This window comes from Crinia signifera, chromosome 4 (assembly GCF_055691185.1).
Source record: "Crinia signifera chromosome 4, ASM5569118v1, whole genome shotgun sequence".
In the NCBI taxonomy this organism is placed as follows: Eukaryota; Metazoa; Chordata; class Amphibia; order Anura; family Myobatrachidae; genus Crinia; species Crinia signifera.
Window position 1 is genome coordinate 14010001 of NC_139220.1, and position 27581 is coordinate 14037581.

At 48.3% G+C, this 27581-nt stretch overlaps 1 protein-coding gene across 2 annotated transcripts in view; it reads right to left on the reverse strand.

Moving 5' to 3' along the window:
- FAM180A (family with sequence similarity 180 member A) overlaps window positions 1–25742 on the reverse strand; it is a 114012-nt gene extending 88270 nt beyond the window's left edge. For both annotated transcript variants that reach the window (XM_083181165.1, XM_083181167.1), the window contains exon 1: window positions 25541–25742. The gene's annotated coding sequence lies outside the window, so the exon portion shown is untranslated. The remainder of the gene's footprint in view (window positions 1–25540) is intronic.
- Between the last annotated feature and the right edge of the window lie 1839 nt (window positions 25743–27581).

Below are 27581 nucleotides of genomic sequence, written 5' to 3' on the forward strand. Positions count from 1 at the left end.
TGCTGGGGGCCTGGCGTTGCCTCACTTTCGGTTTTATTACTGCGCAGCACAACTCGCACACCTTAGGCGGCGGGTTCAGGATACCAATGTGGACTCGATACATCCGATCCCTCCCGCCCTATCTACTTCCCCCATTAGGTCCTTCATGACTACTCTTAGTGACCAAAAAACAGTCTCTCTAACCTACTCCCTTCTGCTGTTTAATCACCATTTAGATCCCCTTACTGAACTCAAGGATCAATGGGTGCGTGACCTGGGCCCTATGGATGACTGTGACTGGATAGCCGCTAGGGAATTACCTAGACTTGCTACTACTAGTATTAGATTTCAATAAATACAATTATTTATTTTACATCAAACGTATCGGACGCCGGTGCGACTGGCTAGATTTGGGGATCGCTCTTCCTCTACATGTCTCAGGTGCTTGTCCGGGGTGGGTAATTTCTGGCATCTGTTATGGGAATGCCCTCTGGTTAGGGAATTCTGGCTTAGGGTGCATCAAGCTTTGGTCTGTGTGTGTTAGGAGCTGCCGAGGAGGGGGCTCTACTTCGAGCAGAACTACTATTTGTTATAAATGTATGTGCTTTGGCTAAGGTCATTATTGCCCGCTCATGGATGACCGCTAATGGTCCTGAATTCTCTGCCTTTCGTGCTCTTGTAAACTCCACCATTGCTCATGAGCGTTATGTCTATATGAGTAGGCAAGCCAGTGCTAAATTTGATCAAATCTGGTTGAAATGGATGGAATCCCCGTACTATACACAGGAGGGCACTAGCTAGGCGTGTAGAATGCCTAGCATCTGAAGGCCGGGCGGACGTGCAGTAAGGCAGCAATGTTTAGGATGCTACATTGAACAGCGTTATTGGGATTGGCGTAAGAAGACATCCAGCTAGTTACCATATGTTATGTTTTTGTTTTGGTTCTGTTTGTTTTGGGGGGGTGGGTGAAATTAAAAATTGAGGTTTTAATGTATGTACACGTACATATATTCTCGCATAGATCATACAATAATGTGATGGTGTTTATTGGATATGTTGTATGTCTATGTTTGCCGAGTATAAAGTTATATACACTATAGAACTATGCAATGTACTGATCACGCTGGACCACGTTTACTCTGATCAATAAAAAACAACTTTATTTAAAAAAAAGCACCATACACAACAGACGATCCTGTCCACGGTCGATATACTGTAGTTAACAATCTGGGCCTCAGATGGTCGAATTGAGTGTACACGCTGAACGATATCAGTATAGGATATCGTTCAGTAACATCACCAGTATTATGGTTTTCGTTTGTGAACCTGCAGCCATTTAGGAAGGTCACCGCGAACCCTACGCTGCCTCTGTTGTCTTCTCAAAAAGGTGATTGGCACCTGCGAAACTAAGGCTTCACCTTTAATAGCCACGTTTGGAGGGGCAAATTAGGTCTGCCCCAACTCCGGTGCCACCAGGTCTTAAATGGGACAAAGTGCCAAAGATCTTTATAAGAAAGACAAAAGGAAAACTAACTAAGGGAAACTAACTGAAACTGAAAGTAGTAACTCACGGTAACTGTCAGTGGAAACACTACAGCACTAACTAATGAAATATACAACCTAGTTGCAACAACCTGAGGCGACCCAGTCGCAAACATAGAACACCCCACTTAAAGAACACCACACAAAAGGAACAGAGCAACGGTGTAAAAACTGTACTTGTGTAGTTTCACGGCACCAGTATGGCGCCGTGCATCTGAGTCCACTTGCGGGCTCGGTGGCTCGCCACGCTATTTAAAATCAACTCCATGCCAACATGGATAGTGGAGGTATGAACTATCCATGTTGGCATGGAGTTGAGTTACTTTTTTAACATAGTTTGTGGCGAGCGTAGAACCCGGAAGTAGCACGGCGCCATGAAACTACACAAGTACCGTAAAAACTGATAAAGACAGAGATGACCATAATAATGATAATAAAGCTAACCAGGTCTCCTAAACTGAGAACTTACGGAACCAAACAGGAAAGAAGCTGCTGAGAGAAAACTCCAGGAAAGAACCCAGACAAACAGGAACCAGGAACAAGCTGACCAGAGACAGGTGGATATCTGTAGCAGAAGCTATCACTGGCGGGGCTGTGCAGGGCCGACTCCCTTAAAAAGGCCAGTGTGGCCAATCCCCACGGAAGTAGCCCAACCAGCCCCCTGACCCTGATAACCAGCTGCAAATGGGCATGCATCCTGGCTTCCAGGCATTGCCTGGCAACCACCGAGTGAAGGAAGTGACGGACGCCGCCATCCTCTGGCGTCCTTGGTTGCCAAGCAACTGCAGAAGGCACCGACAGAAGCGGTATGCTGCCACATAATCACCTGGCCTCCCTGTTTGTTGAGCAACCGGCCAAGGAGACACTGATGCCCGGGAGCGTGACACCGGGAACAGCGGCACGCATTTTTGGAGTGCAACAACCAGGACACACATTGAACATGGGCCCCGAACATACAGTATAGCTAAAACTGACCTGCAAGTTCCGTAGAGGGGGGCCATTAACGATATTGAGTGTACACACACATGTTTCAAACAATATCACTCAGAAGGTCCTTTCTGAGCAATATGTTTTAAAATATCCTTGTGTATAATATGTTGATCATTTTTAACATTTTTCATACTTTCCACAAATACTAAAAGGGCCGGCGGATCGGGAAGCAGGGGCGGGGGGGGGGGGAATCAGGAAGAAGTGGTGAGGGGAATCGGGAAGCAGGGGCGGGGGGATCGGGATGCATTGATGGGGATTAGGAAGCAGGGGCGAGGAGAATGGGAAGCAGTGGGGCAAGGATGAATAAGCTCAGCAAACAGTTGCAAACTCTGCAGGAGGGGCAGCCAGATCGGCAAAGTGGATGGTGGTGTGGGGGAAGAGGGGGCGTGCCACAGAATGTGGCGTGGCCAGAGGTAGTGCATTGGGTATGGTTAATGAGCACTTCATAGTCACGCCCCTATACAATGCAGAGGTGTGTGGCTACAATTACACAATTGAGCACGAATAGTATCATCTGCATCCCAGTCCAACCACTGCACTGGCGGTTGGGTGGAGGGCAGGTCCGGCTCCCGGTGACTTTCCGGGGGGAGGCGGGGTAGGTTGGCAGGCAGAAACTTTTGTGTTAATGTATTATGTATAGGATGTAAACTGATTGACAGGTGCGCGTAACCTTAGTGTTTTGGTTCAGATTTAGATTTCTTGAAAAACAAGAAAAACAGCTAAAATCAGGTGATTTGGGCCAAGTTTAGTTTTCACAGTATTACTAACATCCGCCAGAGCACAACTCCCAGAGACAATGGAGGCAGCTGCCACTGGGCTCCAGCCCCAGAAGGGGCACCTGCATGCGCAGCACCTGTGTGGTTCAAAGCAGGATCCAAGTGTGACCTCTGATATTCCAATGGAGCTGTGCTGTGCACCCAATGCTGCTACACAGATAGGCACCATACACACTAGCCAAGTAATGTAAAGATATCGCTCAGAAGGGCTAGTGTGTGCGCTCAGTATCGGTAAGGACACCCCACCTGCTGAACATGCAGGATTACATTCGCTACATAGCCAACAACCTCTCCAGGTGATATCATGGAAGTATATAATTTGCCAATATGTGTTTAGAACCAGTGTGTACACTAAATAGCGTTTGACCAGTGGCACCGCCGATATAGTGACCTATATGGACAGTTCGCCTACTGTAGTTGTCTAATGTGTATGGGGTTATATTCCCCTCTGTACCAGGAGCCCTAATAACTACAGTAATAGGGTACGGAACAGCTCCTGTCTGGTACCGCTCAGCCTGTGCGGCAGTATGCTGATTCCGCAAACCTGACCTCTGAATCGCAGAAGCCCCGATAATCCACTGCGGGGTCCCGGGCCCTGTAGATTGGCTGAGACTGTTAACTAGTTGGGTTATACCATGGTAGAGAGACATATATATCTATACACACACACATATATATATACATATTTGTGTATATGTACAGCTTGAGTATCCCTCATCAGTATAGCCAAAACCCTTCTTTGTTCGGGGGAGGGGAGTGTTTTACCCTCCTTGTGTCTTTTCATAGTGATGATGCCTCTCAGAGTTAAGATGGACGCGATGGGCACCGGGGACTCCTGGAGCAGCAGAAATAAAAACATTCCCAAATCCCCCCCAAAAAAACCTTATTTAAAATGCTCCTGGTCCTGTACATTTTGTATAAGGGATACTCAACCTGTACATACAGTACTGTATATAGGCATTTGGAAAGAGTGAATCATTTCGTTGTAACAGTGAAAGAAATTTAGTGCGGCATATGTGATGATCCAGCGTCCTTAAATAAAAAATGTCTTTATTCATTTTATCTATCACCTGCAGACATGTCAGATACTCTGACAGCTGAACCAATGTGACATCACAGAGGTATGAGGTATAACATTTATGTCAGTAGTCCCTAATTCACTGACTGTATTACCCATGTACCTTTATTTCCATAGCCTTTAATCCAATAACAGATTGCTTATTATTCAGGTGCTCTCTCCCTTTAAAAAAAAAAAAAAAATGTATTATGACATCACAGTGCAGTGATGTCACAATGCTCTTGGTGTAGCTATATAAACTCCCCCCCAAAGAGAAAAGGCCTCAGAGCTGTTATGAAGAGGATGAGGATGAGAATGACAGCGACTGTGTGTGTACGAATCGTATACTGTGAGTATAACAACCTGTGATAAGTAACATTATATTATATTTGTCAGGTAACCAGATAGATCCCTGCGGATTAGCCATGTTTCTGTACATAGGTGACGCCTATTCCTGGGATAAATACATTGTGAAGTTTGTCCCAGAATATCCCAGACCCCTGTGTATAATATCCCAAATCTCAGTGTGTTCCCCTGTAGTCATGCAGAGAGCACAATAGTAAATGATTAGAGAGTACAGTTATATGTTCTATGTTTGTATATAGTGGTAGATGTAGGTGAGGGGGGGCGGTACGGGGGCATGGTTGCTGAGACTCATCATCGTAACCACACCCACTGATATATATAATTCAGATATTACTGGGGGGCGGGGCTAGGATGACATTTGATTTAATCTATTGTCTTTGTCTTTCAGTTATTGCGTTTTTGCCATTGATATATGGCCAGATTCCTGACATGGAGGATCTGAATGTAAGTATAGACATTTTGTTTGTTCACAGTTTTGTTATATGTGAGTCACAATGTTATTTTTGTATCTTTATAGCTGTGTCGTTGCTTAATACTTCTTTATCTTTTATATTACAGAATACAGAATTACCACCAGGGATAAATGTGGAAAATAACATCGGGGAGATCACCCACATCTCCAGCTACATGAAAGATGATGAGGACCTCAGCGCAAGAGTAGCAGCGCCCAGAATGCAGAGCAGCAGTATGCTGAATGAGGATGAGGACCTCAGTGCAAGACTGGGAGGAGTGCTCAGTATGCCGGAAGAGGCCAGCGCCCCCAGCGCCACACCGGGAGAGGCCATTGACCCCAGTGCCAGACTGGGAGAGGCCATTGACCCTAGTGCCAGACTGGAAGAGGCCAGCACCCCCAGCACCACACTGGAAGAGGCCAGCGCCCCCAGTGCCACACTGGAAGAGGCCACGTTTCCCAGTGCCTTACTGATTGAGGCCAGCACCATTAGTGCCTTACTGGTTGAGACGAAGGCCCCCAGTGCTAGACTGACAGAATCCAGCACCAGATTGGGAGAAGAAAGCACCAGACTGGAAGAAGGAAGAACTCCCAGCATTACCATCAGAGAGACCTTGGGAGAGACCAGCACCCCCAGCACCAGTGTGAGGGAACCCAGCACCCCTACTACCACCAAGGAAGAGGCCAGTGCTCCCGGCACCAGTGTGGGGGAGGTCAGCACCTCTACTACCATCAAAGAAGAGGCCAGTGCTTCCGCAAAAAGGATTTTGCTATGTGTGTTACTCGCGGTGTTTATTATGAATTTAATTATCTTTTCGATATTAATGTATCGCATAAAAAATCAGCAGAAGGTGCGTGATATCGAATGTGGGGATCCATGATTGTCTCCCCATCATCAGCATCATAGGAGAAGTCAGCGACCCCAGCACCGTCTGACAAACCCGCGGGCCCCCAGCACCATCTGAGGGGCCAATAAATAAAATCTGATATATTTAGTAACACAATTCTGTTTACCGCATGTTATTGGTATTGTGAGCGAGTGGCGTGGAAGCGGTTACATCGCTGACAAGAGTTATACTGGGGGTGTTGTATCATAAATGCAAATATAATATCAGCAGTACGTATAACCAGGGTGATCACAGCCATAAAGCTATGTATCCGGGTCACCGGCAGATTAGGTAGGCATACGCACTCAGCCGTTACTGTGCCTCCTAATAGCGTGGAGGGAATGTGTGGGACAGTGGTCATTACTCCAGGGGACACTTCAGCGCATCACTGCACCACTAAGACACATATGTCTGACAGACAATGGTATATCTATAACATATATACTTATGCCATATAGGTTTTTTTATTTAAAAAATTAAGGGGGGGGGGGGGGGTGTTGATCTCGTCTATTTAAATAGGAGTAATTCAAAGGGTCCAGCCCCACCCCCATCAATGTCCACCTGCAACTCCTTTACGGACATTTCAACAAGCAACAGATTGAAAACAACCTTAAGTAATAACAGATCACTACTGTCTGTATCCTATTAGCTACTATAAGTTTGTGGTTGAAAGGAAACCCCTAATAAGTGCTGGATAACCTAAAGCACCATACACTGCACTCTGACCGACCAGGTAGCTTCCTTGCACATTTAGTTCATGCAGATAGACCCGGGACGACCGTTACGGAACTATTAGATACTGGAGGCAACGTGGTGGTTACTACCCCAGACATAGCGACAGTTTTTATGTCTTTCTACAAGACCTTGTATGAGTCCCGACTAACCTGTACCCAGGCAGCCCTGCAGACCTTTGTGCAATCTGCCCGCTTACCGCAGCTGAACTCGGAGGCCCGAGATTTTTTAGATGCACCAATTACATTGGGGTAAGTGGAGGGGGCCCTCAACGCCTTCCCGGGAGGCAGGGCGCCCGGCAATGATGGCATCCCAATTGAGCTGTACAAAAAACACAGTGAGGTCCTTGCACCTAGATTACTCACTCTTTTTCACCAATTGTTTGAGGAGGGTGTCTTTCCCTCTTCGATGTCTGAGGCCATCATTGTCGTGCTGCCCAAGCCTGGTAAGAATCCTAGACTTCCAGACTCCTATAGGGCAATCTCCCTGATCCCTACCGATGCTAAAATACTGGCTAAGGTCCTGGCGAACCGACTAGGCTCTATTATTACTTCCATTATACACCCTGACCAAACGGGCTTTATGCCAGGAATGTCAACAGCTATCAATGTTAGGCGGGTGTATACTCATCCCCAGGCTTCTCATTCGGAAGGGGGGAGCATCAGCCCTAGTTTCTTTGGACGCCGCCAAGGCGTTCGATTCGGTGGAGTGGCCCTCTGTGGGAGGTTTTGGGGAGCATGGGTTTTAGCCCATCTTTTATTAAGTGGGTACAACTGCTGTACTACCAACCTAGAGCTAGAATTGCAGTAAATGGCTTTGTTTCCCCTTCCTTTCCCTTGGCTAGGGGCATGAGACAGGGCTGTCCCCTATCCCCTACACTAATTGCCCTTGCGATTGAACCATTGGCATGCTTGATACGCAACCACCCGGGAATTGTGGGTTTGACACTAGACACAAGGACAGATACTATAGCACTATATGCTATAGTGTTGCGATGCCCATAGTCCTCTCCACATTTACTGAATTCGGTACCTATTCAGGCCTCTCTATTAATTGGAGTAAGTCGGCTATTATGCCACTGAGGGGTGCACCCCCGACGTGCCCAGAAATCCCTCTCCCTTTATGTTGGGTCCCTCAATTTAAATATCTAGGTATTATTATTACTAACACTTCCTCAAATTTTATACCTCTCAACCTCGCTCCAATCTTAATGTTTATCAAGGATAAATCTGGTCCTTGGAGTAGGTTACCCCTTACAGTTACTGGGAGGGTCAACTTGATAAAGATGGTGGTTCTGCTAAAGCTCCTTTATGTCCTTCAGCAATCCCCTGTGTATATACCTGTCGCCTTTTTTAGAAAGCTGAATAGTATGCTAATTTCACTAATTTGGGCTAATAAACGTCCCAGGATTAAATTAGATACACTCACTAGGCCTAGAGTTGCTGGGGGCCTGGCGTTGCCTCACTTTCGGTTTTATTACTGCGCAGCACAACTCGCACACCTTAGGCGGCGGGTTCAGGATACCAATGTGGACTCGATACATGCTGCATTTATTAGACACTGTGTCCCTGGTTGTACTCCGGTACAGTTGCTATTAGGGGCCAAATTGCCTCCGCATAGTCCCCCTATATTGACTCAGGCAATTAAAGTATGGCAGGGAGCTCAGTCCCTTGTCGGGTTTTCAGATATTGATCCAGAGACATCCCTCTGGCATTCTACTCAATTGCCGGAATTGCAAACTATTGCAGGGAAACGATTATGAGCCTCCAAAGAGGTTATTTCTCTGGGCCAACTGTACGTGAATGGGGTGCTAAAATCTTTTCAACAACTAAAAGAAGAGTTTGATCTGCCACAACTCTTTTTCTTTCGGTACTTACAATTAAGGCATGCCTTGCAGGCACAATTTAAAGACTCCCCTCCCGCCCTATCTACTTCCCCCATTAGGTCCTTCATGACTACTCTTAGCGACCAAAAAACAGTCTCTCTAACCTATTCCCTCCTGCTGTTTAATCACCATTTAGATCCCCTTACTGAACTCAAGGATCAATGGGTGCGTGACCTGGGCCCTATGGATGACTGTGACTGGATAGCCGCTAGGGAATTACCTAGACTTGCTACTACTAGTATTAGATTTCAACAAATACAATTATTTATTTTACATCGAACATATCTGACGCCGGTGCGACTGGCTAGATTTGGGGATCGCTCTTCCTCTACATGTCCCAGGTGCTTGTCCGGGGTGGGTAATTTCTGGCATCTGTTATGGGAATGCCCTCTGGTTAGGGAATTCTGGCTTAGGGTGCATCAAGCTTTGGTCTCAACGGGCATTGCCTCTGTTTTAGTAACACCAAAGCTGTGTGTGTTGGGAGCTGCCGAGGAGGGGGCTCTGCTTCGAGCGGAACTACTGTATGTTATAAATGTATGTGCTTTGACTAAGATCATTATTGCCCGCTCATGGATAGCCGCCAATGGTCCTGAATTCTCTGCCTTTCGTGCTCTTGTAAACACCACCATTGCTCATGAGCGTTATGTCTATATGAGTAGGCAAGCCAGTGCTAAATTTGATAAAATCTGGTTGAAATGGATGGAATCCCCGTACTATACACAGGAGGACACTAGCTAGGGGTCTGAAGGCCGGGCGGACGTGCAGTAAGGCAGCAATGTTTAGGATGCTATACTGAACAGCGTTATTGGGATTAGCGTAAGAAGACATCCAGCTAGTTACCATATGTTATGTTTTTGTTTTGGTTCTGTTTGTTTTGGGGGGGGTGGGGGGTTGGGTGAAATTAGAAATTGAGGTTTTAATGTATGTAAACGTACAGATATTCTCGCATAGATCATACAATAATGTGATGGTGTTTATTGGATATGTTGTATCTCTATGTTTGCCGAGTATAAAGTTATATACACTATAGAACTATGCAATGTACTGATCACGCTGGACCACATTTACTCTGATCAATAAAAAACAACTTTATTCAAAAAAAAGCACCATACACAACAGACGATCCTGTCCACGGTCGATATACTGTAGTTATCAATATGGGCCTCAGATGGTCGAATTGAGTGTACACGCTAAACAATATCAGTATAGGATATCGTTCAGTAACATCACCAGTATTATGGTTTTCGTTTGTGAACCAGCAGCCATTTAGGAAGGTCACCGTGAACCCTACGCTGCCTCTGTTGTCTTCTCAAAAAGGTGATTGGCACCTGCGAAATTAAGGCTTCACCTTTAATAGCCACGTTTGGAGGGGCAAATTAGGTCTGCCCCAACTCCGGTGCCACCAGGTCTTAAATGGGACAAAGTGCCAAAGATCTTTATAAGAATGACAAAAGGAAAACTATCTAAGGGAAACTAACTGAAACTGAAAGTAGTAACTCACGGTAACTGTCAGTGGAAACACTACAGCACTAACTAATGAAATATGCAACCTAATTGCAACAACCTGAGGCAACCCAGTCGCAAACATAGAACACCCCACTTAAAGAACACCACACAAAAGGCACAGAGGAACGGTGTATACAGCAACAGTGTAAAAACGGTACTTGTGTAGTTTCACGGCGCCACACGTCTGAGTCCCCTTGCGGGGCTCGCTTCGCTCGCCCACGCTGCGGGCTCGGTGGCTCGCCACGCTATTTAAAATCAACTCCATGCCAACATGGATAGTGGAGGTATGAACTATCCATGTTGGCATGGAGTTAAGTTACTTTTTTTAACATAGTTTGTTGCGAGCGTAGAACCCGGAAGTAGCACGGCGCCGTGAAACTACACAAGTACCGTAAAAACTGTCAAAGACAGAGATGACCATAATAATGATAATAAAGCTAACCAGGTCTCCTAAACTGAGAACTTACGGAACCAAACAGGAAAGAAGCTGCTGAGAGAAAACTCCAGGAAAGAACCCAGACAAACAGGAACCAGGAACAGGCTGACCAGAGACAGGTGGATATCTGTAGCAGAAGCTATCACTGGCGGGGCTGTGCAGGGCTGACTCCCTTAAAAAGGCCAGTGTGGCCAATCCTCACGGAAGTAGCCCAACCTGCCCCCTGACCCTTATAACCAGCTGCAAATGGGCGTGCATCCTGGCTTCCAGGCATTGCCTGGCAACCACAGAGTGAAGGAAGTGACGGACGCCGCCATCCTTTGGCGTCCTTGGTTGCCAAGCAACTGCAGAAGGCACCAACAGAAGTGGTATGCGGCCACATAATCACCTGGCCTCCCTGTTTGTTGAGCAACCGGCCAAGGAGACACTGATGCCCGGGAGCGTGACACCGGGAACAGCGGCACGCATTCTTGGAGTGCAACAACCAGGACACACATTGAACATGGGCCCCGAACATATAGCTAAAACTGACCTGCAAGTTCCGTAGAGGGGGGCCATTAACGATATTGAGTGTACACACACTAGATGATGTTTCAAACAATATCACTCAGAAGGTCCTTTCTGAGCAATATGTTTTAAAATATCCTTGTGTATAATATGTTGATCATTATTAGCCGACATTGCATTAGATCAACATAAACAATAGATGAACACATTAAAAAAAAGACATGTTTTTTTTCAATTTAGTTTTTTTCATTTTTAACATTTTTCATACTTTCCATAAATACTAAAAGGGCCGGCGGATCGGGAAGCAGGGGCGGGGGGAATCAGGAAGAAGTGGTGAGGGGAATCGGGAAGCAGGGGTGGGGGTATCAGGATGCATTGATGGGGATTAGGAAGCAGGGGCGAGGAGAATGGGAAGCAGTGGGGCAAGGTTGAATAAGCTCAGCAAACAGTTGCAAACTCTGCAGGAGGGGCAGCCAGATCGGCAAAGTGGATGGTGGTGTGGGGGAAGAGGGGGCGTGCCACAGAATGTGGCGTGGCCAGAGGTAGTGCATTGGGTATGGTTAATGAGCACTTCATGGTCACGCCCCTATACAATGCAGAGGGGTGTGGCTACAATTACACAATTGAGCACGAATAGTATCATCGGCATCCCAGTCCAACCACTGCACTGGCGGATGGGTGGAGGGCAGGTCCGGCTCCCGATGACTTTCCGGGGGGAGGCGGGGTAGGTTGGCAGGCAGAAACTTTGGTGTTAATGTATTATGTATAGGATGTAAACTGATTGATCCCTAAATACTAGACAGGTGTTAGTGTTTTGGTTCAGATTTAGATTTCTTGAAAAACAAGAAAAACAGCTAAAATCAGGTGATTTGGACCAAGTTTAGTTTTTACAGTATTACTAACATCCGCCAGAGCACAACTCCCAGAGACAATGGAGGCAGCTGCCACCGGGCTCCAGCCCCAGAAGGGGCACCTGCATGCGCAGCACCTGTGTGATTCAAAGCAGGAACCAAGTGTGACCTCTGATATTCCAATGGAGCTGTGCTGTGCACCCAATGCTGCTACAGAGATAAGCACCATACACACTAGCCAAGTAATGTAAAGATATCGCTCAGAAGGGCTAGTGTGTGCGCTCAGTATCGGTAAGGACACCCCACCTGCTGAACATGCAGGATGACATTCGCTACATAGCCAACAACCTCTCCAGGTGATATCATGGAAGTATATAATTTGCCAATATGTGTTTAGAACCAGTGTGTACACTAAATAGCGTTTGACCAGTGGCACCGCCGATATAGTGACCTATATGGACAGTTCGCCTACTGTAGTTGTCTAATGTGTATGGGGTTATATTCCCCTCTGTACCAGGAGCCCTGCTAACACCAGTAATAGGGTACGGAACAGCTCCTGTCTGGTACCGCTCAGCCTGTGCGGCAGTATGCTGATTCCGCAAACCTGACCTCTGAATCGCAGAAGCCCCGATAATCCACTGCGGGGTCCCGGGCCCTGTAGATTGGCTGAGACTGTTAACTAGTTGGGTTATACCATGGTAGCGCCACATATATATCTATACACACACATATACATATATACATATTTGTGTATATGTACAGCTTGAGTATCCCTCATCAGTATAGCCAAAACCCTTCTTTGTTCGGGGGAGGGGAGTGTTTTACCCCCCTTGTGTCTTTTCATAGTGATGATGCCTCTCAGAGTTAAGATGGACGCGATGGGCACCGGGGACTCCTGGAGCAGCATAAATAAAAACATTCCCAAATCCCCCCCAAAAATCTTACTCAAAATGCTCCTGGTCCTGTACATTTTGTATAAGGGATACTCAACCTGTACATACAGTACTGTATATAGACATTTGGAAATAGTGAATCATTTCGTTTTAACTGTGAAAGAAATTTAGTGCGGCATATGTGATGATCCAGCGTCCTTAAATTAAAAATGTCTTTATTCATTTTATCTGTCACCTGCAGACATGTCAGATACTCTGACAGCTGAACCAATGTGACATCACAGAGGTATGAGGTATAACATTTATGTCAGTAGTCCCTAATTCACTGACTGTATTACCCATGTACCTTTATTTCCATAGCCTTTAATCCAATAACAGATTGCTTATTATTCAGGTGCTCTCTCCCTTTAAAAGAAAAAAAAAATTATTATGACATCACAGTGCAGTGAAGTCACAATGCTCTTGGTGTAGCTATATAAACTCCCCCCCCAAGGAAAAGGCCTCAGAGCTGTTATGAAGAGGATGAGGATGAGAATGACAGCGACTGTGTGTGTACGAATCGTATACTGTGAGTATAACAACTTGGTATAAGTAACATTATATTATATTTGTCAGGTACCCAGATAGATCCCTGCGGATTAGCCATGTTTCTGTACATAGGTGACGCCTATTCCTGGGATAAATACATTGTGAAGTTTGTCCCAGAATATCACAGACCCCTGTGTATAATATCCCAAATCTCAGCGTGTTCCCCTGTAGTCATGCAGAGAGCACAATAGTAAATGATTAGAGAGTACAGTTATATGTTCTATGTTTGTATATAGTGGTAGATGTAGGTGAGGGGGACGGTACGGGGGTGTGGTTGCTGAGACTCATCATCGTAACCACACCCACTGATATATATAATTCAGATATTACTGGGGGGCGGGGCTAGGATGACATTTGATTTAATCTATTGTCTTTGTCTTTCAGTTATTGCGTTTTTGCCATTGATATATGGCCAGATTCCTGACATGGAGGATCTGAATGTAAGTATAGACATTTTGTTTGTTCACAGTTTTGTTATATGTGAGTCACAATGTTATTTTTGTATCTTTATAGCTGTGTCGTTGCTTAATACTTCTTTATCTTTTATATTACAGAATACAGAATTACCACCAGGGATAAATGTGGAAAGTAACATCGGGGAGATCACCCACATCTCCGGCTACATGAAAGATGATGAGGACCTCAGCGCAAGAGTAGCAGCGCCCAGAATGCAGAGCAGCAGTATGCTGAATGAGGATGAGGACCTCAGCGCAAGACTGGGAGGAGTGCTCAGTATGCCGGAAGAGGCCAGCGCCACACCGGGAGAGGCCATTGACCCCAGTGCCAGACTGGGAGAGGCCATTGACCCTAGTGCCAGACTGGAAGAGGCCAGCACCCCCAGCACCACACTGGAAGAGGCCAGCGCCCCCAGTGCCACACTGGAAGAGGCCACGTTTCCCAGTGCCTTACTGATTGAGGCCAGCACCATTAGTGCCTTACTGGTTGAGACGAAGGCCCCCAGTGCTAGACTGACAGAATCCAGCACCAGATTGGGAGAAGAAAGCACCAGACTGGAAGAAGGAAGAACTCCCAGCATTACCATCAGAGAGACCTTGGGAGAGACCAGCACCCCCAGCACCAGTGTGAGGGAACCCAGCACCCCTACTACCACCAAGGAAGAGGCCAGTGCTCCCGGCACCAGTGTGGGGGAGGTCAGCACCTCTACTACCATCAAAGAAGAGGCCAGTGCTTCCGCAAAAAGGATTTTGCTATGTGTGTTACTCGCGGTGTTTATTAGCAATTTAATTATCTTTTCGATATTAATGTATCGCATAAAAAATCAGCAGAAGGTGCGCGATATCGAATGTGGGGATCCATGATTGTCTCCCCATCATCAGCATCATAGGAGAAGTCAGGGTCCCCAGCAACATCTGACAAACCCGCAGGCCCCCAGCACCATCTGAGGGGCCAATAAATAAAATCTGATATATTTAGTAACACAATTCTGTTTCCCGCATGTTATTGGTATTGTGAGCGAGTGGCGCGGTAGCTGTTACATCGCTGACAAGAGTTATACTGGGGGTGTTGTATCATTAATATAAATATAATATCAGAAGGACGTATAACCAGGGTGATAAAACTGATCGCAGCCATAAAGCTATGTATCCGGGTCACCGGCAGGTTAGGTAGGCATACGCTTACCTGCGCCTTCTAATAGCGTGGCGGGAATGTGTGGGACAGTGGTCAGGACTCCAGGGGACACTGCAGCGCGTCACTGCACCACTGACACATATGTCTGACAGACAATGGTACATCTATAACATATATACTTATACTTAGGTTTTTATTTATGAAATTAAGAGGGGGGGTTAAATCACCTCTATTTAAATATGTGCAATTCACTGCATTATGATGCTAGGGGCGGGGTCTAATGGAAAAAAAGGGTCCAGCCCCGCCCCCATCACCACCCACCTGCGACTCCTCTCTGTAAGTTTCCATTTTTTTACATTTCAAAAAGCAACAGATTGAAAACAACATTGTGTAATAACGACTCTACGGTGGGTATCCTACTAGATGCCAACGGTGAAATGTAATAGGATGAGGGAATCAGAAAGTGAGAGATTTGGTAAGAAATCTCTAGTTTTTTTCAAAGCGGCAATCATTTACACTGCAAAACCAGTTTGAATTTGCAGTGTAAATGATTGCTGCTTTAAAAAAAAACTGGAAAACAACTCACTTTTTGATTCTCTCACCCTATTACATTTGATCCTATAAGTTTGCGGCTGAAAGGAAACCCCTAATAAATTACGGATAACCTAAAGCACCGTAGACACCGGACAATCCTGGCGGTCGATATAGTTAACGATATCGGCTGCGGTTGGTCGCATTGAGTGTACACGCCGAACGATACCAGGATATCGTTCAGTGACATCACCAGGACCCAATGAACACGGGCCTAGAACACATAGCCAAAACCGACCAGCAAATTCAGCAGATGGGTGGGGTCGATAACGATACTGAGTGTACACACTAGACGATATTTCGAAAGAAATTCACAGACTGGGTGATAATTGAAAGACAGCGCAGGTGTGAGGTCATCCTGCGATACAATACTGCTACTTTATTTTTTTAAACGCTGGCCGTATGCAAGTTGGTTTCTGTGAGTGTCAGGGAAAACGCTGGAGTGCCCAAGTGTTTTAGTTGACGTCATGTGACGTCAGCTCCGGCCCCGGTCAGTCTGTTTGATATACAAGATTGCAGGGCTCAGAAAATTAGCAGCTGTGCGATCGTTTCTGAATCATGCCCCGTGATTCCCCTTTTCCAGCTAGAAGTACCGTTCAGAAAGGTAAAAACCTCTCGGTCCCGCCAATGCACGGAAACATTTACATATACACAACGGAACACAGAACAGCGCTCTGCGCGGGGAGGCTGCAATAAAGTCCCAGCAATGCACTAACACAATGAGAATTGATGACTACAATAGAAGATTAAAGAGGGTTCTGTAGACGGCTCCCGGCATTTTTGCTGAGGCGGCAGTGATTTCAAAGACGGGGGAATTGCTGACACAGGGCTATTATTTGTGTGTGAAAAGTGCAGGAATAAAAAATAATTGACCTATTCAGCCAGGGAAACTGGGGCCCTAGATAGCGGTGTTATTGTGCCGCTGATGGGGGATTTATACCCAGGTCTATGAACAGAAATCTCTTTGCCGGGCCCCCAGATAAGGCGCTACATGTAACGTACACCCGGAGATATCTCCGCACCTCTGCATTCCTGGGAAATATCCGCGTCTCCGGAAACTGATGCTACACGCCGACTAATACTGCACCGCATAAAACACCTTAATCCCTTATTTGCCGAGCTCAGGAACAGATTTCAGGTCTGCTCAGTATAAAACGAGCGGTTGTACAGTAGGACGCGTCAACACTGCCGACCTGCAACTGTTCCTCCTGTGAATATATCTCAGCTTGCAGATTCTGTTATGTCATATCTTGCTATCAGGTCTGGGCCATTGGGTTGACCCAATTTAGGTGGACATGCATTGTGTCGTCCACTGAAGGTCGACAGGTCATATATCGACATGGGTAGTCGACAGGGTCGGAAGGTCGACACAAGTATTAGGTTGATAATGGAAAGGTCGACAGACAAAAGGGTCGAAATGAGTTTTTTTTAAGGTTTTTGTCCCAAATATGGACACAGTCGACATGGACATTGTCTACGTGTACTGCGTCCCTTCGCATGGCTCGGCACACCGTTTTATCCTCCAATCACACCATGCTGTCGGCACATGTCAGCTCAAAAGAAAAGTGAAAAGAGGATTTTGGTACTCACCGATAAATCCATTTCTCTGAGATCAGCAGGGGCCACTGGGAATCACTTCGGGTTTTGGAGCATGGTTAGCTGGGAGCTAGGCACTACTTAGTTTTAATACAGGGGAGACTAGCTCCTCCCCTCCAAGACCCATCATCCCCCAGTGAGAAAATTGGTAAACTAGAGGAGATAGGAACAAAAAACGTTAAAACAACCAACAATAACACAACAACCAGGCAAGCGAGTAAACTGGACCCACGTACAGCCACAACGACCAGGATCCGCAGGCTGGGTTGGGCGCCCAGTGGCCCCTGCTGATCTCAGAGAAATGGATTTATCGGTGAGTACCAAAATCCTCTTTTCTCTGACATGCAGCAGGGGCCACTGGGAATCACTTCGGGGAGGTTCCAAAGACCAGGCCCCGGGTGGGAGAGCGCTGGGGATTCTGGAGGACTAAACGACCGAACGCTGCGGCAGAGTCAGCGATGGTGTCGAAACTGTAAAAACGCACAAATGTATTTACGGACGACCAAGTGTCCGCCCTGCAAATCTGCGCAACTGTAGCTCCTCGTCTTGCAGCCCAAGACGTGCTTACAGATCTGGTAGAATGTGCCGTCAAGGAGGAAGGCGGGACTCTCCCCGCCTTTAAGTAGGCACCTCTGATTGTGAATTTAATCCATCTCGCTAATGTCTGTTTTGAAGCCGGACGTCCCCGGCGAAAAGCGTCGTACAAAACGAACAAACTATCCGTCTTACGGATTCGTCTAGTTCTAGACACATAAATCTTTAAAGCGCGCACAACATCCAATGATTCTTGTTGAGAAGAGTCCCCTTGAAAAGCCGGTACCACTATAGGCTGGTTCATATGATATGAGGAAACTACTTTTGGAAGGAATGCAGAAGTCGTGCGTAGCTCCGCCCTGTCCTCATGAAAAATGAGATATGGAGCTCTGCAGGACAGTGCACTAAGCTCTGAAAATCTGCGCGCAGAGGCCAGAGCTAGGAGAAGAACCGTTTTCCAACACAAGAACTTCAGTTCCACCCTTTCCAGCGGTTCAAAAGTCTCTGACTGGAGGAATGACAGGACCAAGTCTAGGTCCCATGGAGGAACAGGTGGAGCAAACGGTGGTTGCACTCTAAGGACCCCTTGCAAAAAAGTCTGGATCTCAGGCAATAGTGCTAACCTCCTTTGAAAAAGTATGGACAACGCTGAGATCTGTACCTTCAGCGATCCTAGCTTAAGGCCTGCATCCAGACCTCGTTGTAGGAACAACAATAAGCGAGAGAGCTTGAAATTCCGATAAGGCCAGCCCTTTTCCTCACACCACTTCGAATATGTGCGCCAAATCCGGTGGTAATGGGCCGCTGACGACGGTCTACGAGCCCTCAGCATGGTGGGGATTACCGAACGAGGAATGCCCCTCTCCCTCAAAACTGCGGTCTCAACAGCCACGCCGTCAAATGGAGCTGTGTCAACTTTTGATGCCAAAATGGGCCCTGTCGTAGATGGTCCTGGCGTAGCGGCAACCGGACTTCGTCCACTGCCATCCTCTGAATGTCCGAGAACCATGACCGTCGAGGCCAAAAAGGCGCAATGAGAATCGCCTGAACAGACTCTCTCTTGAGTTTTTTCAAGACTGGCGCTAGTAGAGGCAGCGGAGGGAACAGGTAGACCAACCTGTAGTTCCACGGAGTTGATAGCGCGTCGATTGCTATTGCTCCTGGGTCTCTTGTGCGAGCCACATACCTTGGTAGCTGATGATTTTCCCGCGAGGCCATCAAGTCCACCTCGGGAGTGCCCCACCTCCTGGTGAGGTCTTGAAACACCTCTGGGTGTAGGGACCATTCTCCTGGATGCAGACTTTTTCGGCTGAGAAAATCTGCTTCTATGTTCTCCACTCCTGGAAGGAACACCGCCATCAGAACCACCTTCCAACGTTCTGCCCAAAGAAGGATTCTTCTGACCTCTGTCATGGCCATTCTGCTGCGAGTTCCCCCTTGCCTGTTCACATAGGCCACTGCTGTCGCATTGTCCGAGCGGACCTTCACTGCGTGACCCTGAAGTAGATTCTCCGATCTGACCAGCGCATTGTAAATAGCCCTTAACTCCAATACATTGATCGGTAAGGTCTGTTCCTGGGTGGTCCATTTTCCTTGCATTCTGAGGTCTAGGAGGACCGCTCCCCAACCGCTCAGACTGGCGTCCGTCGTCATTACCGTCCAATTGTGGATCGCGAAGCGACGGCCCTCGCTCAAGTGATCTCGCTGGAGCCACCAAGTCAAGGATAGACGGGCGTGAGGGGATAGCCGGATCTGTCTGTGAAGCAATAGATGAGAACCTGCTCCCTTCTTGAGGAGGTCCATCTGAAAAGTTCTGGAGTGAAAGCGCCCCCAGCCCAGTGCTGGAAAGGCCGACACCATCTTCCCCAGTAACTGCACACAAAGGTGTAAACTGACCCTCTGAGGTAGCAACACCTTCCGAGCTAGCTCCTGAATGGCCAAGATCTTTTCCTCCGGAAGGAAGACTCTCTGAGCCTCTGTGTCCAACCAAAGGCCCAGAAACCGAATCCTCTGAGTGGGGGTCAGCGAGGACTTCTTGTAATTCATGACCCAGCCTAAGCTGGTCAGCATCAAAATCGTCCTCCTGGTATGGTCCTCGAGCATCTGAACTGAAGGGGCCTTGACGAGAAGGTCGTCCAGATAAGGGATTATCGTCACCCCCTGGCTCCGAAGAGCGGCGATCGCCACCGACAGAGTCTTGGTGAACACTCTGGGGGCTGACGATAATCCGAAGGGTAGAGCCCTGAATTGAAAATGGTCTCTGCCCACTGCGAAGCGTAGAAAAACCTGGTGATGGCTGCAGATGGGGATATGCAGATAAGCATCCTTTATGTCCAGGGAAATCATATATTCCCCTGGCTCCAAGGAAGCTATTACTGAGTGGACTGACTCCATCTTGAATGGTTGGTGCGAAACCAGTAGGTTTAAGGCCTTGAGGTTTAGAATGGGTCGAACTGACCCATCCGGCTTCGGCACCACAAAGAGATTGGAGTAATACCCCAACCTTCTCTGTGAGACCGGAACCGGACAGATGACCTGAGAGTCCAACAGCATCTGTATAGCCAGGAGAATCCCATCTCTCTTGACCGAGGATTCTGGCAGCGCTGTGGTGAAGAACCTGTTGGGAGGGGGAGCGTCGAACTGTATACGATAACCCTCCGAAATAATCCTGCGAACCCAAGGGTCCTCCGTTAGGGAGAACCATTGGGTTCTGAAGTAGGAGAGACGTGCTCCGACTGACCAGTCTCCCACTGAAGCTGGCAAACCGTCATGCTGCCGGCTTTGGGGGCTGTTTTGGCTCCTGGACCCGGAGGGCGGCCTGTGGACGAGATCTGGCTCTAGTACCTCTGGAGGATTGGAAGCCTCTTCCTCTGCCCCGAAAGGAACGTTGTGGACGAAAGGATTGAAAAGAGGGTCCCGCATACTGGCGCCTTTGAGGAGGTGCCGCTGTCGGCAAAAAGGCTGATTTTCCTCCAGTAGCCTGCGAAATCCATCTGTCCAGTTCTGGACCAAATAGAATATCACCCGCAAAGGGGAGACCTTCGACCGCTCTCTTGGATTCTGCGTCAGCCTGCCAAGACCGCAGCCACAAGGCCCGTCTTGCTGCAATGGCGTTCGCAGAGATGCGTGATGAAATAAGGGAAATATCCTTAGCAGCGTCTCCAAGGAATCCCGCCGACTCCTTAATATGTTCCGCCAGTTGGCGAATCTCCTCTGCTGGCATCCCTGAGTCGAGGCCTTCAGTGATCAGCTCCGCCCACCTGGCATTTGCCCTATTTACCCAGGCCGACACTATGGCCGGCCGAAGCTGGGCACCAGCCGCCGTATACATAGCCTTTAAGGTGGCCTCCATTTTTCGGTCTGACGGATCCTTGAGCGAACATGCCCCTGGGACTGGCAAGGTGGTCTTCTTGGATAACCTTGACACGGATGTGTCCACCGGTGGAGGTGTTTCCCATTTGCTCAAAGCTGCTGGCTCAAAGGGGTACATCGAAGGAAACCTCTTCGGTACCTGAAAACGCCTGTCCGGTCGCTTCCAGGCCTCTAGAAGCTGATCCTGGTTAGGGCAAGGAAACACCACAGAGGCTCTCTGTGTATTTCCAAATAAATCCAACTCCTGGGGAGCCGGAAGAGGGTCGTCAGGCAGATGTAACACCTTCTTAACTGCAAGAATAAGGGCTTCTATACCAACCGGAGTTGGCTCCGCCTCCTGAGGGGTATCCTGTACCTCCTCCCACTCGCCCTCCTCCATCTCTTCAAAGGGCTCAGGCTCCTCGTCGGTGTCCTCTCCCTGAAGCAACATCTGAAAGGGGCGCTTCTGGGCTAAGGGACCCGGCCTCTGGGGCTTGGCAAGGGCCCCCGCCAAGGAGTCCACCGACCTGGACAAGGCCGTAGCCCATGCAGGCTCTGCCCTGCGGGATACTGCCAGCTCCGCAAACAATTTAGTCATAGTGCCGACTAAGGCTGCAGCCCACTGGGGGGCTGGTGTGTCGGTAGTCTGGGACCCTGACGGGGGGACCGCACAGGTCTGACAGACTGAAGTTCCCCCATCAGAGTATTGGGAGAACTTATTGGAACAAACTGTGCAGGTAAAAGACTTTTGAGCAGCCTTGGACCTGCTCGCCATGTCTGCACGTGGGCCACTGAATTCTTAAGGCACACACAAACACACACACACGCACACACACAAGACAGTGGATCACCCTAGGGCAATACCCAAATCCCCCCTGGGAGAGCGGGTCCTGGAAGGGAGTAAGTCCCTATAAACACAGTCAAAGTGACAGAAAGTGCCCTGAAAGGGTTACAGTAGCTGCAGTCTGCAAGACAAGAGGAGAGAGCAGCTTATAGGCCCTTATTCAGATTGAAGCGGTACGGCCCGCATGCGGCCGTACCGCCGATGTTTTCTCTCTGCACATGCGCAGAGGTCACTCTGCGCATGTGCAGGGGAAATCTCCGTTTAAAAAAATTAGACGCCGCAAAGGGGGCGTATAGGGGCGTGAGGGGCTTCAGTCCCTCATTTCCCTATGTATACGCCCCGCGTTTCATGGGCGTTCCCATGCAAACGCGGGGCGTACGCATGGTAATGAGGGCATGACGCCACTCATGGGGGCGGAAAGCTGACGTCGGCGGATGTCAGCTTTCAGCCCCCATACAAGCTACCACACGGACGATTGTCCGTGTGGTCTCAGCTTGCGGGAGCTGCCGCGGCGTGCGGTCCTGCCTTCGATGGTCGTCGACCATCGAATGCAGGGGGCAGCTCCCAGCATGGTGGAGGCGTACGCCTCCACCATTTTCGTGCGGTTCGCCAGCCGTCCGTGTACGGACGGCCGTGGCGAACCGTATGGTGGGCGGGGATTCGTCTGGTGCGGTCGGAGCCGCATATGCGGCTCGACCGCACCAACCAGAATAAGGGCCATAGTGTGTGTGTGTGTGTGTTAACAGGGCCGCGCCATGCCCACCTCAGCGCGCACCTTCCCCCCCTCCTCACCGCAGCCTTGCCTGTGCCCTGCTTAGGAAAGGGACAGAGTTGGCCGGCGCTTGGAGGGCTTGCTGCGCCTGCCTATTCAGGCGTGCTATACATCCCCCTCACAGCCGCCATTAACCCCCCCGCCGCGCCAGTCAAAATGGCGGCGGCGCCCTGCAGGGACAGCGCTGCCCGCGTGTAGAGGCTAGGGACAGGTGGGGGCTAGTACGTGCGCCCTCTTCAAAGGCGCGCTCAGACCCCCGCCGCGGCCGCCATTAACCCCTTCCGCCGCGCCACTTATTAGCGCGGCGTCTGATGGATTAGCGCTGCGGCGTCTGTATAACAATACAAGATGTGGGTCTTACTCACCCCTGCTGAGGCTCTGCAGTAGCGCCTGGCAATCCCCTTTGATGGAGGGTGGCAGGAACGCTGTGATGTCGCGGCAGGTGCCTTTGAAGAGGCCCTGAGTTACAGCCTGGGAAAAACCCAGGGGCGCTGGAAACCCGGACCCTAGCTTTTCAATAAGCAGGGAAGGGATCCTCAGATATTGTAGAATGAATTAGAGAAAATAAAGATGCAAAGAATTAGAGTAGTGCAGGAGCAGTGAGAGCTGTGACTAGCTCCCTCAGGCACAATTTTCTCACTGGGGGATGATGGGTCTTGGAGGGGAGGAGCTAGTCTCCCCTGTATTAAAACTAAGTAGTGCCTAGCTCCCAGCTAACCATGCTCCAAAACCCGAAGTGATTCCCAGTGGCCCCTGCTGCATGTCAGAGAAAAATGCATTTCAGCCTTTTCACTGTTGACCTTCCCATTGTCGACCGAATGCTTGTGTACAGCTTCCGACCCTGTCGACCTATGGCCTTCAGTGGTCGACCCAATGGCCGTATCCCTTGCTGTCTTACAGGAGTTGCAAGTGTTCTAAAATGAAGCAATTATAAGTAACCTTCCGTTTCCACTTCCCTGTCTTCACCACATACTTACCGACTTAGCTGCTAGGTCGGCACATAAGGGGCGTGGCCTGGATACAGAAGGAGGCGTGGCAGTAGTATTGCATTATTGCATCATGCATACCATGACATAATTCAGCACGAATCACATCATCGGGTCTCCTCAGTCTGCCCGCTCTGTTGTGGGTGGCCGTGTGGGTCTGAGGTGGGGGTGGGCAGTAGGGTGATATGGGAGGCTTGCCCGCTTCTCAGGGGGGGGGGGGGGGGGCGCTAGTGCCTGATTCAGACCTATTCATTAGGCAGCGTATACTCGAAGGCTAGTGGGCAGGCAAATCCTGCCCTCGAATGTCCGCCCCATTAAAAATTGTCCGCTCCCTGCCCCCCATCCTGGAGAGAATGCCCCGGCATAATCGCGCATTCACAACCCCAAATATCAGATGGGGGAGGGAATTCATGCAACGGGTCTGAATTCCCCTTTAGTGTATATGTCATTATAAACAGGCTGTTGTCTGCGCACGTGAGCGGCGAGGAAAGCTGCCTGCCACCACTTTTCCCTGCTGCAGTACCCATTTCCCCCTACAGATGTCGCCGTTTCTTTAAATGTGACATACAGTAAAACAAGTGTATTGACATCTGTATCTTTGGCAGAAGTTTATAAAGCGCCGGAGAGGCGGATATCTGATCTTTTAATAATAAGCATCCGTGGTCTGCCCGCCACGGGCTTTCTAGCACTTTTGGTTCCCCTTGTGCTTCCAGCACTGTTTCTAGCAGACTCTTCAAAGCCCCAAACATACTCGGTACAAGTTGTGCTGACTATTTTTACTGCCCGCTCCGGCTGTGTGATCAGCGAAATCTCCACTGACCATCTTCCTTACAAGCGTATTGATTGATACCAGTTTTGTCTGCTAACATACCACATACTGAACTTACTCATCCACAACATAACTGCAGACCAAAATATTTCACATTTCAAACCCTTGTTTCTCCTGCCGCTGTTGTTGTAAGCTCCCAGCACGATCTGTAGTATTATATTATGTGCAGCCAACATGGATGCCGCGGGGAACCTGTAACCTTATACCCCTACCCAACTGGGCAACCTTAGCAGGACTCTCCCTGTAGGCCAGCAGCCCCATGGGGCAGTCCGGAGCAGTGGGGGCTTGTTTTGGGCCCCCCTACAGCCTCCCCTAGTGCAGTGGCATCGGCAGAGTTGGATATGGCAGTACGATGCCTATACATGGTCTATATGGCCTAAGTTATTAATTCAAGCAGTATTGGTCCCGCTGTAGCTAATCAGAAGCAAATTGAAGTGGGAGAGTGGGGTGCTGTGTATGTGTGGTGGGGGGGGGGGGGGGGGGGGTGTAATGGTAGAGGCAGCAGTGAAGGATCAGCCCCCTCAGTTGTTTCTGTCACCCCCTGTCCTTTGTGTTTGTCTCTGTCGCCAGTTTGTATGTTTACAGTATGTCTCTCTTCTTTCACGCGTGCCTCTGTCCCCCCTCTACATGTCTGTCTCGGTTTACCGTCCCATTTGTGTGCTGCGTTTATCTGTCCCTTATCTTCATCCAGGGCTCAGACAGAAAGGGGGCCTGGAGTTCACATTTCCCTTGAAGCAATGTAGAGGTAGAGTAATGCCAAGTCCCAATTCCACACAACAGAAACTACTAGCTGCAGCCGATATGCCGACATTCCTAATGTGAGACGCTATTGGTCAGCGATTCCTCATGCAAGATTTATGAATAAATTATTACTGAATTTTCTTGCAACAAACAGAATGCAGAGACCATTCGTACAGCAGGGTAAATGCCACATCAACCTCCTACAGATGCCCACATACAGTTAACCTCAAACTGTTTCGCTTGGCGCGCTGCGGACTTACGTTTATGCTGCTTGTTAGCTCACCAAACTCTCGTTCCTACGATGCCAAATAAACTGACTCCATAAATAATGCAGCGGGAAGAGGCTGAAGGTTGTTCTGCAGGAGCTGTTGTCAGGTGACCGCGGTGCTGGGATTCTAGTTGCCTTCAGGAGCCTTCCAGGCAGCATTTAGTGGCTGGACCTCCATATAGTCCCAATAATGGCTCCTGCGGAGATATAACACTTATTACAGGGGAGCGGCACACCGGAGTTATTCCATCGGGTACAGGAGTTTATCATCATAACTTCCAAACATTCCTTTAGGTCAGCAGTTCACAGGTCAAAGCCATTTGGTCTACATACATATGATTGATATAATCAAAAGATCAACACGAGCAAACTGTCAACATGGCTATGTTCGACAAATGAAAATGTAAACATGAGTTTTGGGGATTTTTCTTCATTTTATTTTACTTTTTCATACTTTTTACAGTGGTAATGTGTGACGTGCGCATCATGGCGAGAGAAGCAAGCCACGCAAGGGGGCGAGGTACACTAACTGGGTGACTAAATGCTCAGGTGTTGACAGTAACACCAAAAAAAGTTGAAAAAAAACCTCATGTCAACATTTTTATCTATTGCTAATGTCGATGATTTCCAGTGTCAACCCAGACATTGTCGACCTAATATACCACACAACCTTCTGTTGAAATAACGGTTGTCAAGGGACTTTTGTTTTTTCTTAACTTTATTAGAAGAGGATCCGTGGACAATGTACATCCCACAGCGGTCGCCATTTTTGATGGATGTACGGTAAACTTCAACCGATCCTCTTGTAATAAACGGAAAGCGGCCCGAGTACAGCGCATATCATGGTAGCGCTGTGGACTTGGACTTCTATGTAGAGTATTTACGTGCACAGGCCCTGCAGAAATGCAGAAGTTCTATCTGAACATGGCCGCCAAAAGCAGTGCAACTGTGGCAAAAAAAAGACAGATATATTGTGGAGTGCGCTAATCAGCAGCTGCTGGCACAGGGTTGTCAGACCATTAGAAACAAAAAACTGGAAAATATATAGATGTGCCAGTGCTGGCTGTACCAATAATTAGACAAGACGGTTCTCAAAAAAATATTATACAATTTATTAATAAAAATACATAATAAAAAAATAGGGGATGGACAGGTCACAAGGATGATGAGGATGGTGTGAGAGCTGCTTATACTTTATTTGCTGACACCATCCTCACCATCTTTGTGACCTGTCCATCCCCTATTGATGTCCCTCATAAGAATATAAGCATAACTGTGCGTGACATAATATATAATAGGCATTACGGTGTGTGGCATAAAGTGAAATAAGCATTAGAGTGTGTGGCATAATGTGTAATGGGCATTACAGTGTGGATGCTAAGCATTAGAGTGTGTGGCATAATGTGTAATGGGCATTACAGTGTGGATGCTAAGTGGCCATAGCTGGATGGCGGCAGCACTGTGAACATGCAAAAACTGTCTAATGGGAGCGTCGCATCTATTCATAGTGGTTGCCAAATACAGACAGATCTTCTGCACCTCGCATGGGGAAGAGGTAAGGACAGAGGATAATGCTGACACAGAGGGGCAGATTTATTAAGCTTGGAGAAGAGATAAACTGGAGATCAACTCCCAACTGTCATTTTCAAACACAGTTCATTGGCTGGCATTTTATCTCCTTTTGCCTTAACTCCAGTTTATCTCTTCTCCAAGCTTAATAAATCTGTCCCAGAATCCGGTAATGTACCTGGTGACAGGGTATCTCAGCAGTGACTCCACCCATCCATCATCAGCTGGTCCCCAGCAGAAGGATTGGTTTGGCAGCATTTGCGCGAGCTCTAATACAGCACCATCATATCATAGGCCATACCCCAGGAGGAAGTTGGGATCTGCAGAAACCGGTCCCACACATACACCTGGGACAATGCAGTAGTGACATCGGTGGGTGCTCCAATTCACTGCCACCACATCATCGGCCATGGCTGGGATTAGTAGACACCCATTCAGCCAGCACCCAGGAGGACCGGTCGCCG